The sequence below is a fragment of the Rhamphochromis longiceps genome, linkage group LG5, assembly GCF_057381845.1.
Source record: "Rhamphochromis longiceps isolate RC_006_pf linkage group LG5, R_longiceps_female_GT1.1, whole genome shotgun sequence".
Classification (NCBI taxonomy): Eukaryota; Metazoa; Chordata; class Actinopteri; order Cichliformes; family Cichlidae; genus Rhamphochromis; species Rhamphochromis longiceps.
Window position 1 is genome coordinate 10,911,168 of NC_140561.1, and position 16,002 is coordinate 10,927,169.

A 16,002-nucleotide genomic window follows, 5' to 3' on the forward strand; every position below is an offset into this window, starting at 1 on the left:
CTATTTAAACTTCAACACTGGGCTTGAGTGAGTCCCTTCTTAGATAAAACTCTGTAACTGTGTCAGATTAGATGAAATAAGACTCATACAATCAAGTATAGCTTGCTGTTCTCTACATAGGAAGTGCCAAAAGCCAGTTACAAATAACAAGTTAGTGAGCATTAGAATCAGTGAAACCAGCTAGATTTGTTTTATAAAAACCAGAAAAAAAAGAAAGTCTGATTAGGGACATATGCATGAGTAAAAAGGACCGTAAAAGGTTATTTGCCTTTAAGCATCTTTGAGTCATACTGTTTAATTTTGTTTTGGATCAAAATGAAAGTTTCAAAACCTTCTGGCATGCCAGTCCTTCTTTCTGGAAGTTTTGGGGGGTCCCACAGGCAGTGTTGGTCAAGTTACTTGAAAAAAGTAATCAGTAACTAATTACTCATTACTTCCCCCAAAAAGTAATCCCGTTACTTTACTGATTACTTATTTTCAAAAGTAATTAATTACTTAGTTACTCAGTTACTTTTTTAAAACACGATTTACAACCTGAGGAGGTGATAAAGCGATAGATCTTTCAGCCCAATTCTACTTTTTCTGCATAATCCATCATACAAAATGTAATCAAATGGAAAAGTCTCTATAAAACTTGTTTTATTAGTTTTAATCTTTTAATTGTATGCATGAAGCAAAAATAAAATTATATGCACCATTCTCTGTCTTGAATAAATTTGTTTAACATTTAAACCTATTTTCTGCACATTCCAGCACATAAAATAAAATATTTTTTGTGTTTACACTCAGTCTTTCAAATAGATGCAAGTAAAACACAGCAGAAAATAAATAAAATCAAAGACTAGCGGTCCTTTTGCTCTATTTTCACCTGTAAAGCAGGAGTGGGGTAGGCGGAGGTTTACCCTGGTGCAGGTGTGCCGCGGTCAGTGGAAGAATCCGCGAGTTTCTCTGTGAGTTTCCCATTACCTCGTTGCGCACTCGGTGCTTGTTTAGGGTTTTTTTTTCGCTGTGAAAAGAAGTTTTCTTCCCACGCACAGCGGACACTAATGTTTTTGCCACTTTTTATGGAATCAAACTCAAAGTAAGGTCAGTACTTCCACGCTTTAAACGCTGCACACTCATACTCTCTCCCACAATCGATATGTGATCCACTGTTGATCTGCACACAGCTGTTGTCATGAACGTTGCACTCGCTTACGTCACTGTCATGAGACATTCTCGCAAAAAAAATCACGGTTTTAGTAACGCAGCGTTACTACGGAAAGTAACGTAATCTAATTACCGTTTTTGCAATAGTAATCCCTTATTTTACTAGTTACTTGAAAAAAGTAATCAGATTACAGTAACGCATTACAAGTAACGCGTTACTGTAATCTGATTACTTTACTGCCCATCTCTGCCCACAGGGGCCGTTGTCCGATACACCAAGTCTGTTGTTGTACCAACAGACTATATATAAAAGATGGATTCAGTGAACATGATGTCACCCACTAGTGTGACTGCCACCTTTTTAAACTAGATATCACCGTAGCAAGAGGAGGATCTGACTTACCCGGCACAGCACATTCATACAATAGCAGCTCATAAATCATCAAGTGAAATGTCCCAGTGAAAACTAGAAACTGATTCAATGAGTCGTTACTCATTGAATCAGTAAATCACTTTCTCTTTTATGCAACTAAACTTCCTTTTGCAGGCTTTGTACACCTTTGTATACAGTCTATGTTACTGCCGGATACTCGTTTGCTCTCCTGCTTCACATCGCAAAGACTTCTCAAGACTCTGGTTGTTTTCACCATATTGTGCAGTGTGACATCAACACAAAGCAATAACCACGTCAATAAGGTTCAGCGTCTGGGAACCGTGAACATCTCAGCTAAATTTCATGGGCACTGAGCCGGTAGTTGTTGTTACTTTACTTATGTGAGAGATCATTGAGAGTCGTTTACACTTGCAAAGACAGAGAAAAAGGGAAAAAAGAAAAGTGACATTTGGGTTTTAGAGAATATAGTTAATCATACGGAAAAGACATTTCTCTCCATGCACCACTGGAGTCACACAGCAATAACAAAGAACAGTTCAGCAGCTGTGGTCACATTTGGCGCATGATATGCCACTTTGTTTGTGTCCAGTATCCAACAGGACTACATAACTGAGTGAGGCGCAGAACAGGACCTGTTTTCATTAGAGCTTTTCCTGAAGGGAACTGCAATTTTCCTTTATTAAGCTTTAAAGTTAGAGATGAAGATGGATTGTGTTTCCTTCATACTGGGGAACGAGTGCCAGGCATGACTAACTTGAAGTCATTTTAAGGGTTCCCCCAGTGTGTACACACAGCATGTAGGCATGCACAATCTTGCACATACTGTGCGTGTGTATGTGCAGCGGAACATATTTAAATGCATATACACAAGTGGCAGCATTTATTTTCCTTTCACACACTTCGCACGCACGCCCAAAGCACTTCTGTTCTCTTTGAAAATCAAATTAGGGTTGTCAAAAAAACCAACCCCCCCCCCCCCGCCCCCCCCAAAAGAAAAAACAAAGAAAAAAACAGGCACTGTAAGTTAAAGAAGACTTTTAGACTCTGTGATGCAAAACAAATATCACCTTAACCTTTTCAAGCTGACAAGCTGTTTCAGCTGCACCTATTACTCTGAAAGGAAACCACATTTTTGATATTCATCTGACATGTGCTAATTTATCCGTCTTTACATGAGATGCAATGGAACATGATGCATTATTAACATGGAGAAAGGAGGATTTCAGGTTGGATTTACGCTTTTGATCCTTTTGGAGAGTCTTTTTTTTTTTTCATTTTCAAAGCCAGTTGAGGAATATTTGGGAAGAAAGGAATTTTAATTTCCAGAAATTCAAACCAACACACAAAGTGATATACTCCCCACTCCTTCTAGCCCCCTGCTGGTTAACTAATAGGTTAGGAGTGATTGACAGGAGAGATTCACGCCTCCTGCCTCTCATGCGTCTGCTTGTTAGGATCCATGGCTTTCTGCACATTTCAGCTTAAAATTAGGAAAGCACTGGGATGTGACCGGCTCTTTCTCTGAGATGCACAATTCAGTTTATCTTTTGGCTACCAACCTTTGAATCTCAGAGCTTTAATCTGAATTCCAGCCACTAAATAGCCATGAAAAGATATGATCTAGATTCCCCAAAGCGTTAACAACTATCTTCACGCTGTTTTACCTCTCATCGGCTTTTCTTTGCTTCCTGTGTAGCATGCTTCTGATCCCACATTTCCTGTTGTTTCATTATTATCCTGCTTCAAGATTTAATTCCCAGAAGGTTTATGAGCTCCGTACTCTGTTACCTGCTGACACTAATCTACATTGAAAGTCTCCAGCTGCTACAAGGCCCAACATCTAGCTGCAAAAAGCTTTTCAGGTCCCTCTGTACATCCACTTCCTTTCAGCTGAGTTGTAATGTGGCTTGTATGTCTGCAAATATGTCCTTGACATTGGTCGACCCGCTGGTGACATGCATGAGTGTGCATTTCCCTGCAGTCTGTGGTCTTTAGAGGATGAGTCCGTCAATAAAACAACAAATCTTTTTTTTAAGTTTTTCTAACATTTGTTGAATGCACCGTACATGTGTAATTTTCCTGATGAAAGCCTTGTGCTACCTCTGGACTGGCAACACTGCCAGATTCTGTCCCGGGATAGGCTTTCAGCCCCCTCAGTGACCCCATTAAGTGGTTAAGAAAATGGACTGATGGAAGTGACCTGACAACATGACACAAACACCTTTAAATGCTGTTTCACAAGTGCTGAGCAAATTTTAGTGTCTTGATTTGTGCGGCCTTGTGTGACAGCTCACAATCAGCCTTGAGAAGACTTCACCGTGTCTCTTAAAAGTCCCAAACTTCTAAAAAGTTTGTTTTTTTTACCATGACTGTTATAAATATGTCAGCACGCACAAGTTGTGTGTACAGGCATCAGGAGACCCGATACTGATCGATGAGGAGAAAGCGTTGCTGTGAAACAGGAGAGCTCGTGCATCACAGTGATGTTACGTCATCACAGTTTGGACGTGTTTTCAAGCTCTGTTTGCAAATTCTGCATCATAATCATGTGCAATTTGTTAGAGCTGGCATGGAAAAAATGTCCTTTTGTCAACAAAGGCCCAAAAAAATCATCACGTTTTAGTTATACTGAATTAATTCGTAGCCAAAAGTTCACTAAACATTCTCTGATTCGAAGCCTGACGAGGAAATGATGTGACGACGGGCGACAAACATGGCAGACACGACGTCAGCTAGAATGTTTTTTCAACATTAGCTTTCATCAGCCAACCAAAAATACCCACATTTTTTGCCTTGAAAGATTACAGAAATAGCGCACAGGGAAACATTGCCCAGCATGTAGATTGAGTGATAAGCCATACAGTGAAGCCATCCTCTTGGGTATAATCACTGTAACATTTGCTTTATGGGCACATGCTAAAGCTGGAAGCTGTCAGCTGAATGGACACAAACGCAACTCTTTCAGGCCTAATGACTTGTGGAAAATGATGCTGACTTTTTTGAATGGGATACTATTTGAGGCAGAAAATATTTTGGGTGAGCACCTAGAAACAATCAGTAGTATTTCACTTTAAGGTATTTTGCCACCGGCTTCACTTTTTAGACTCGGTGACTACATCTGATATTTTAAACACAGTCTCTTTGTGCTATTCATTAGACTAAGTTGTGCTTTCACACATCCTTCCATGGCCCAGAAGTTGTTTCCCTCCACCATCATGGAGAATTTCCAATTTCATAGACTGTACCTTGAGGACAATGGGAAATACTATGGGAAGAGCTTAGAGTGAGGAAACAAAGGTGTGTGTGTGTGTGTGTGTGTGATAAAGTGTTTTATCGTGTGAGGTGACGTAGATATAGATTTATCAGCTTCTCCACAAAATTCACTCAGTGTGATTTTGATATAGTCAAATATGAAAATATAAATGATTACGAGAGTACCTGAGTATTTTTTTTAATGTATGATATTATCTGCAGTGGGGACATTTCTAGTTGTGTTTTCTTTAACATATAGGTGGCTACTCATTACTTTTTCTATTTCAGCCATTGTGTTGTAGATTTGCTATTGTTCTTGGGATCATTGGCCTTTTGCATGAACCAGTTTGAGCCAAGCTTTATGTGTCAGACAGATGGCTTCACGTTTGGCTCTGGAATACTTTGGTATTCAGAGGAGTTCCTATCCGACTCAATCACTGCAAGACGCCCAGGTACTGTGACTGCAATACAAGCCCAAATCATCATCCCTCCACCACCGTGCTTGACAGACGCTGTGAGGTGCAGGTGCTGATATGTTATGGTCAAGCATGGCCGCTTCGATCTCATCTGTTCAAATGACATTGGTCCTGATCTTACAGTTCGTTCAGATGTTGCTTTTCAAAGGGAAGTCTTTTTCTTTTTTAAGAGAAGATGTTTTTCTCCTGGCAACTCTTTCAAGTAAGGCATACTTCAGTCTATTTCTACTTGTACTGTCATGAACTTTAATTTTTAACTTGCTAACCGAAGCTTTTAGAGTCTGCAATGTAACTCTTGGGTTTTTTACAGTTTCTATGAGCATTACTCGGTCTGACCATGGGGTGATTTTCCTGGGACACCCACTCCTGGGCTGATTGACAACTGCAGTGAATGTTTTGCACTTAAAAATGATCTTTTTCACTTTATTTTACTAACACATGTGCTCCAGAATAGAAAAACTGCCATAACCCCTGCTTTTATATGCGGTGCTCACACTTTCTGATCATCAGTGCATTTGATTAGCAGCACCTGGCTGCTACTTATCCTTGTAATTTCTATGGAAGCAGTAAGGCTGTTCTTAGTTTTTGCACACACCGCTTCTGCACTTTGTCTGAATTCTTGGTGAACAAATAATGACACTGTGTAATATGCCATGTGTTGTGCTTCACCTCAGGATGCACCTATTTTTACCACCTAATTTTAAGGATCGGATTATTTTCATTATGTTCTTATACATAAAACCATAGAATTTAAAGAGATTTACTTTCTTTTTACAATAACTATATTTTCACCACACAGCTTATTGCCAGTGGGGTTTTTTTGGATTAAAAAAATACCCAAAATAAATACAGTGAAGTGCTACAACAGTAATAGAGGCTACTGCTTTCTACATTGCAGTCTGAATGGTAAAGTGCATTTATATATAAATAGTCAACAGATTTGGATAATGGGTGCTTGCTTTATGGGAGTAAACGACTACACTAAAATTATCTTTTGAGCAGGGAATACCAGAATTATCGCTGTTGGTACTTGCACGTGCTTATTTATTGTAATTCAGGCATAAAAGTATTATAACACTTGCCCCAAACCATTTTAACACTCTCACTGGGCTCTTTTATTACATACATTATTAGGTGTATCTGCTGGGCCTGCATTTTCTCTCTGATTCCAAGGCTTCTCTTGGCACATAAATGTACCACGAGTCAAACAAACGTGGCGCAAAATGGATTAACTGTAATAATTTACCTGGTTTGAGCAATTTGCAGCAGGCCTCTGCAAGTTCATTTCCTCAGAGTAATCAAATAAAACAGAAACCAACGACTGCTTTTGAGGCTAAAAAAACACAAAAAACACAAACACAAGTTTGTAAATATATTACAAGTTTCGGAGAATAAATGGGAATATAAAGAATTTTTGATGTGTTGTTTAAACATGCAGGAGCACTGGTTTATGCAGAAAGAAAAAGTTGTTTGTCACTAGAGTATCTATGTTTTTCTCTGCTCATCGTGCAAATACAAATTGCTAAGCACACTGGGAAACTTCTTTGTGATTTATCATTTGTGCTTTGCGAACAAGCATGTTAGGATTTGGGAAAATGCATTTGTTGCTCAGAAACTGGCTGCATACTGTAGCTGCAATTAGAGTGTAATTTATCAAAGCAGAGCTCAGTCAAGCCATGGCAGAGGTAGTGTGTTGTACCCCCTGCTACCAGCTAAATTTCCACATTTTTGTTCAGCCAGAATGACTTCATCTGGATGAGGAAAAATATAAAAATATGGGGAAGGAACTCACTTTACTAGGCAGTCTTGGTAATTAAAAATGATTGACAGACAGCCAGGTTAATCCTTCAATCCAGCCTTTGCAAAAAAAAAGAAAAAAAGAAAACCTCCCCCAGAGCTGTTTTGGGTCCTGGCTTGGTTCCACCCAGGTCCTGAACACATGTGGTTTCCAGATGTGGCTCCTGGGATGGATGCAGTCAGGCACGTGGATGACTCTCTGTAGAGAAGCACTAAGGAGAGACTCAGTGGTTAAAACACTCACACATTTACATCCCTCATGTGTGTCCCTCAAGGGAGGATCCTCCTGCCAAGACACAGTGGTTTAAGGGGAGCTGCAGCTCTTATAATTGATATTTTGGTAAAAGCTCCCCCCCCAGGCTTTATAGAGCTTCACTGAGAGACTAAGTAACCAAATCTGTCATAAAGTTGTTTTTGGGCAGTTTAAATATCTGTGAAACACCACTGTAACACTACCCACTCACTGTCAGTCACTAGGTGGTTAAACTAGGAGAGCATACAGAGGTAAACATCTCCCTTGGGGGGTTTGAAGAGGACATCAACAGTTAAGGGATAGCTGGGTCCAGAAGTTTAATTTCCCCCAATTCTCTAGTCCTATTTTAGTTTTTTGTTTGACCAACATCCTTATCTCATAGATAAACCACGTACATTTATATGGCTTTTTCTTTCTTTCATGCTTTATATATCACTCTGGCATAGTGAACAGATTTCATCACTATAATACACACTGTACACGTTGTCCAGGACAACCTCTGGAAATGTAAAAAAAATGCAGTGAAACCTCAAACATCACTTTGGAGAAACGTTGCCAAACTTTTGACGTGGTTTGTATTTGATTAACTGGTGATTTTATACAGATGAGGACAAAATGATTACAGTCCCGTGTTCCACCCATTCAAAATTTCATTTTTTTTTTAAAAAGTTTTGAGGTTCTTTTAAACAGAGCTTAAAGAGAACACTGGTTTTCAAAAGGATGCTAACATTGTTTTACACAGAAAAACAAAAACTACCAGGTTTAAAATTATTAACTCGCCTGGTGCTAATAGTAAGTTGTTTTTCATTTTTTTACTGGATAACAGCCTGCAGTGATTTGTTATAGTTTTCAACACACCTCCTGAGCAATCCCAGCCCATTCTTCTTTGGCAAATCTTTCAAGCTCCTCCAGATTTGATGGTTATCTGACATGGACCTTGTCTTTAGTTCACCCCACAGATTTTCAAAGGGATACAAGTCAGGGCTTTGTGCAGTCCAGCCAGTAATGTTCACTCTGGTCTTCTGGAGGTAGTTTTCCACTAAGAATGATGTATGTTTTGGGCCGTTGTCATGTTGGGCTACAAAAGGAGTTTTGCTGCTGACTGCTTGAAGTTTTCTTTAGAAGTCTTCACACATCCTTCTTTCTTCATGATTAATTCAACTTTGACAAGGTTCCTGGTTGCAAATGTACTGAACCATCACCACAGCATAATACTCCCACCACCATGTTTCACAGTGGGGACCGTGCTCGTTGTATGGCTCTCTCTTCTAAACATAAGCAGGGTTTCTGTGACCAAAGAGCTCTAATTTTGTCTAATCTGGCCAAAGGACACACTTCTAGTATGCAATATCTTTCTCCAGGTTTTCCTTAGGATACTTTAGTCTGGCCTAAAAGGGTCTCTTCTGCAGACGGGGAGTTTTCTCAGCATGCAACCTCATAGTCCATTCCTGTGTAGAGGCTTGTTCAGTGCTGTGTGGCACTCTTTGAATTTTTGGATGTTATGTCTCACTCCAGTTCATCAAGTGCCCTGATAATTCGTTGTTTCTTTTCTGAAATTATTTTGTTACTGTGTGCAAATAATAATTTATGCTTTGTAAAGAAAACTAGTTTGTTTAGAAATGCTATGCTGAAAATCCCTCAAAAACTTCATTTTCAGAGGGAAACATCTAAGACAATATAACCTCAGCTTGTAGCCTGCCACCATGAGCGTTTGTGGACTGAGGGTGACAGGAAATACTTAAGGTTACATCTTACCAGAGTGGTCAAAAGCAAAAAGAGTGCTTTTCTTGAGGCCTTAGATGAAGGATGCTCCAGGCACAGAAATCATAGCTGTTATCTCTGGGACGAACGCATTAAAGAACTAATACTCCTTCCTCAAATTCAGACTTTTTAGTTTGGACAACTGGACAGCTCTCTCAGTTCAAGAGTTTGCAGTTCTGTTTGATCATTTTTTGAGTTTTTGCTAACCCTAACAAGTCTTAGAGACATCCTCACCATGTGGCTCCATCACAGTTTGAGAGAAAAGAGTGCACATATCTCTGATCTCGACCAAAATCCCCAGAGAGCAGGTTTTCATCTCTATTCTTGATAAATCTCTGAACAAAAACAAGAGATTCTGATGTTCTTCAAAGCGGGCTGAGAAAATCTATAACCCGTCTGGGCGGAGCCTTTCATCAATATCACATGAGGATGTTAGAGCATTCTCATATGAAGCTGGCAAGGGGAGGTTTTGTTTCTCCGCTGAAACTCTGGCCACGCAATGCTGGCTTTTCTGTGTGGAGCTGTGGGAATGTGGCAGTAGAGGACACACTGTGGCCACTGAAAACCAAGCAGGTCTTGACAGGTTGAAGGTCTCGCTCAACGAGAGATTGTAAAGGTTTGCCTGCAGCTGTAGCTGTTTTAATTGGCTGGAACTTCCACGTGAGAAGAAGTAGTCGTCTTTTTCGATCGTCACAAGTTCTCCTTCAAAGGAACAGATCAAAGATCTTAACATACCTGCCTGTTGAGGGCTAAATGCTGGATTGATGGATGCAGACCTGTAACATTTACTGAAAGTTGTAGTCATTCAGTTTGGATTTCTGTACTGACAAGGAAAACAAAATAATTTGAATCATTAAATAAAATAAAATTGTAATTAAATACAATGAATTAAATAGATGAAGTCTCTTGGAAATAACCGCATTATGAATCCCCCCCCCCCCCCTCCCTTGTTTCTGGAGGTCTGTTGAATTTTTGTCTCATATTTCACTCTTTGGTCAGCTCTGTTTTGCTTCAACCTACTAAATGTTCCAATTATTTTGAGCAGCAAGTTGGAAACATCAACTGTCTTCTGTTTGGAGTTGGACGGGCAATTAACATTTAGATTTTACAGGTTTTCCAGTGAAAATAGGTGCAAGCAGAAGTTTAATGTGTGTCACAGGCTGGAAATTCATAACACTGAGCTGACATGTTTTGTAAACGAAAACTCATAATTAAATGTGCATTCGTTACCCTTTGTACACGCTTGATCCTTTAAAGTGGGATTTTTTGTACTTGTAGAGTTTTTGCTCTATATTAAAGAATCACTTTGCTATAAAAGAAACTTTCTCAAGTGGAAACTCAAAGCTCCAGCTCCCTCCACAGATTTTCTCCAGGATTGAGATCCGGAAACTGACTGAGCCACTCAGTGACCTTAATGTGCTTCTTCTTTAACCATTCCTTTGTATGTTTTCAGGACCCATCTTCAGTGTCCTGGCTGAGGGAAGGAGGTTATTGTCCAAGACTTCACAGTACATGGCCCCATCCATTGGTCCTTAGCTGTTATCAGAAAAACACCCCCAAAGCATAATGTTTGCACCTGAGGGGATGATGTTCTTTCCACCAAAGAACTTGATTCTGATTTCACTTGACCACAGCATTTCAAACCAAGCCTTCTCTGAATCATTTAGATGCTTAAGAAGGTACAGCCACAATCGCGTGCCAGAATTGTGGCTGAGTTCAAGGAAACCAAGTACTTATTTCACTTAAGTTTTTTGTAATGTGTGTTTTTGTGGATTTTTGTTTGATATTCTGTCTGTCTCTATTAAAATTAAAGTATCATAAAAATGAGAGACTGTTTATTTCTTTGTGAGCAAATTTACAAATTTAGCAGGTTATCAAAAAACTGATCTCCATGTACATGTTTACATCAGGGTCCAGATGCATAAATCTGTGTGGGGTTTTATGTATGTCAGTGGATTCACTACCCTTGCTTGCACTCACACAATTAGCCACAAATGAACATGTAAACAGCGTTGTGGCAGCTCTACCACTCAGACCTGTCAGCAGGAAAAACAACAAATGAGGTAGAGTCAACCACATTGTGTCTTCACATCACCTGGTAGATGTGGTTGTGGTTTGCACCACTAATTTATCACTATGCATGCCTGGTCCGAGGTCTAAGTGACTCATTCTTACTGTGATTATTTTATAAATGTTAGTTTTTGTGTGGGAAAAGGTGCAAACATGCTGTATGCTTCAAGTTTTCTCTTGAAAATGTACGAAACAGTTTTCATATAAGTTATAAACACATATTTATCTCACAATTTGCCTCAAAATAATAAAAACAACCCCAACGAACAGTTCCTATCAGCCGTATGAATGCCTTTCCTTCTCCCTGTCATCTGTTAGTGAACCGTTATCTGTCTTTTCATACTTGGCAGCACCGCTCATCAACAGCAGCCACACCTGTACGTCTGTCAGTGTTCCTCCCTCTCCACTGCTCTCCTCTCATTACATACAAAGCATGCACTGTATGAACCAGTGCCCAAGGAACAACCACCTTTATTCATCTTCACTCATCTATTTGTTCTTCTGCTCCTCTACCCGCTTTGCAAAACACAGACACCAGAAGAAGGTTATTATCTGGAGGAAGGATGATGAAAATCACAACAAATCTTTCATTTCAGCAGTCCCGAGGACTAGTCTGGGTCTCGCAGGCAGGACATTCTGATCGCTTGATCTGGAACTGATACTGTTTAGGGAAAAACATGGAAGGAAATCCTTGAGTCTTACTGAGACAAAGCGAGGGAGTGCAGCATAAAGACCTCGTGTCAGATATGGAACATTTATGTTGCACAAAATCCTTAAGTCTTCGTGCTTCAGAGCACTTCCTGGCATTATCTATATGCACTGGTACACACATTGTCATCTTGTAGATTAAGCCAGGAAAGAATAACAACGCCTGACCACACATTATATACAGTGTTGCTTTCTTACTGATGGGTCCTGTGACACGACGGGATAAAGAGGACCAAGTGCACTGGCCCTATTTGTGGTTGCACAGAGTCTGGTATGTGCAGAATTTGTCTGAAAGTTTCTGTGTCAGTGCTGTGGCTTGACCTCTCTCTGGGTCTCATCAGGGGTCTCTCGGCCTGAGACGAGGAGGCAGGAGGGGACTGGCACTTCACTCCAGAGGAAATGAAAGAGCCAAAGGTACCCAGTCCCTGCTGACCTCTTACCCTTTACATTGTCACTCATAGTGACCTCATAGAACCTGCCAACAGCTTGCCCTGTTTTAAATGCTGCTGATTTAAAATGCATACTGTGGTGCCTCCCAGTGATTTCAATGGGAGGAATGAGCCTGATGTCTGTCAAAATGAGCGTTTCCTCTCTTGATTTGACAGATGAAAAAAATAACAGCTATGTGACACAAAACAAACCCCATAGCCACCTTTTCAAACCATCAGGCATTTGGGTTGGTTGCATTTCCGACTCATATATAAAAAGCACCTTTCTGTGCCACATGTGCACGCACCATGACATTAAAACTGCACGTGTCCAGTCTAGCCAAAAGCACAACTCAGTTTACCATGACAGCGGCACCATATTTGCCACTCTGAATTTGTGGTCCTAGAAACTGGAAGTCCCTGATATCAGAGAGAAGGCTTACAAAAATAATAACTGGTCCAGGGAGCTTTTACTGTATTAGCAAATTGAAATTGAATGAAAATCAGTTTTCATTTGATCTTTGACATCATCCTTTTTCTAAGTTTAACATACAGATTTTAGGTCTGACCAACAGCCTCAGCTGTCAAAGATGATGTCTAGTGATAGTTATTAAAATATATATATATATATTATATGTTATTTTACATTTTTGAAATATAATTTATTATACAAATCTCACTAATCAAAATAGTCCCAGGTATAGTATTTGATGCATAAACTTAAGTGAGAAAACACAAAGTCTAAGGTCAGTGCAAGCTTTTGCCCCAGGTTGGCTAAACTCTTCAGTATCCTGAAAACTTCAGTTGCTGTCCTCCCTGATGGACCACCCTGTATGTGGCCTGCACAGAAAAACAGAAACATGTCCAAGTAGTCAGCTGGAACTTAATGATGCTCCTTTACGGAAACATGAATGAATGTCTACTATGAAATTTTTAAAAACCTAAATCATCTTAAATCAATACAACATACCTGCACAGAGGAACAGGAAAATGTGGCATCAGTGTTTGCAGTTTGAAATGGTAAATAGACTGGTTCTTGTATAGGACTCAAAATGCTTTATACAACATGTCTCATTAACCCACACATCTGTACAAGCACCTTTTTTTCTACATCTAAGTGCTTTCTATCTGATATTCTCATACATTCACACCCTGATGACTCAGGTCAACTCAGCGCCCTATATCTCACTCAGTTTTACAATGACGTGCAGACTGGAGCAGCCGGGGATTAGACCATCAACCTTCTGATTAGAATATGCCCTGCTCTACGTCTTAAGCCACAGTGTTGAGTATGAGTGCAATCAAATACACCTGCCTTTGATAAACCTAACCCAAGCACATCCATTGCCCACAGCAATTGGGAAACACACACAAAACCACTCTCAAATAATTGACAATTTCCTGCTGCAAAACAGAAGTGAGGCAGTGTGTTGGTCTACCACGTTATATGACTTTAAAACCCTTTCACCCCATCACAAGGTAGATGTTGGCATTTTCACAAGTTGTAGATCCGTAAAGAAGACACTGAAATAGAGCTGTAGCACTACAGAGCATCAATGTGTGAAAAAAACTTATCTCAGAAAAGAACATGGCAACATGGCAAAAACAAAACAACCAAGATTTCTTGAACAATGTCCTTTAGAAAGATGAGACAAAAGCAGAGATGATTGGCCATAATGCAGAGTGCTGCGTTTGGAGATAACCAACCACAGCACATCAGCACAAACACCTCACACCAACTGTCAAACACGGTTTTGGAGGGGTGATGATTTGGGTTTGTTTTGCAGCACAGGACCAGGGCATCTTTTAGTTGTTGAGCTGACCTTGAACTCCTCTGTATACCAAAATAGTCCATAGTCATACATGAGGCATAAAGTTTGGCCTAAAGTCATGCAACAGAATAATGATCCTAAAAGCAGCAGAAAGGGGGAAGAAGGCGTTGCAATGGTCCAGACCCACTGCTGTGGTGGGACCTTGACAAAGACCTGGGCATAAATGAAAGCCAGCAAACCTCGATGAACTGAAGCAGCATAAGAAGAGTGGGCCAGAGTTCCTCCACAACAATGTGAGAGACTCGATGAAGTCAAAAAGCTAAGTTAGTGCTGCTAAAGGTGGTTATACAAGCCTTTGAATCATGGTGTGTATTAAGTTTCACATGAATGTTTACCCCAGTATTAGTGACAGAGGAGACAATGAAACATTCAGAGGTCTGGTTCGATTTTGCTAGAATCCATTTAAAAATTTTGTGCATAGTGTGAGTTTTTCTGTCACTCTTGTGCGTTTAAATGAAACCGTGATGAACATTAAAACAAAAGTGACCAGTGTCTGAAAGAATGCTATCACTTTGCTAGCTTGAAGAGGCTAGCAGTACCACTGTGCCATGTCTGAAAAGGTCTACAGCAAGTCAGGTTAATATACTATAAACTGTTCCTGTCCTATGTCACAGGGTTAGTGGGGTGCAAAGAGGGTCTGAATGGAGCGTGTGTGTGTGTCCATGAGTAAACATGGAGTCATTAGCCACTTCCTCCTGTGTCTCCTTTGCACAGCCACAGCTACTTGACCCTCATAAAAGTGATTAACAGCGTGTCTAGAGATCCTTACTCATATGAACGCAGTGAAAGCTAAAAAAGTTTAAACTTTCACCCTGTAGGACACATTTACTGTTGGCTCACCTCATATTGACAGAGACAAACAATAACTTCTCAAACTCACATGACCTAACTCCCAGTGCCTCATCAAATCAGTCTATAAGGCTTCACGCACTTCCTTTGAGTCATGTAGAGGTTTTAAGATGTTTCAGGACAGAATAGCCCATCGCCCGACAAACATATGACATCGGTTAATGTGGAGCCAGGTTTGTTTCATGGGCTTCACTGTAACGTTACACCACAAGTTGGAGGGCATTTGCTGTGCTTGTGTGATTTTAATGGAACCAAGGGAGAATAGAGGCTCCGGCTTCCTACCTCAACTCTTCCAGTGCACAGACTAACAAGTTTGTTCAAACATTTTCCTTCCTTTCTCACAAAAGATGTATACAATTCCCGTTAGTGTCTGCTAACAATGACTTTTATAGATTATAGATGTCAGCCAGCACATTGGTTTCTATATTGTGCTGCCTCATTTTTCATTCTTTAAAGCCTGTCATGCAGTATGGAGGGATGTGGTTAAAGTTTACCGTTTACTATAAGCATGTCAGCGATAGTATATGGGTCTACTCTAGTTATATCAACTTGAGTAAGTAACCCCCTCAACAACCACACGTTATGATAGTATTAAATCTTGAGATCTGTAAGTGACATACAATACCAGAAGAATGAGTGTGGAGACCACATTTTTATGATTTTCTTCAATAATTAATCCTCCTAATCCAGCTATCATCCTGTTGTATACCTTGAAAACAATTTTCAGTCTTTTATTTGACTTTAGGTTTGTTCAGCAGTCGGCCTGCACCATCCACACCTAATTAACATCGTTCACTTTAACGGTGGAGTAACTCGACACTAAGCAGAATACCCAATAAAGGCAAAACATTCCCACCCTTACCTGATCCAATAAGCAAGAAGTGGTAGGAGGGCTCATTACGGCTCACACGGGGCACAGTGTCATAGCACGACTCATAAAAAAACATGGCCACAGCAGCTGTGGGGGCTACACAGCTCACTTACACAGGCTTTATTTGTGTTTGGTGTGTTTGGGGGGTGGTAAGAGCATTTT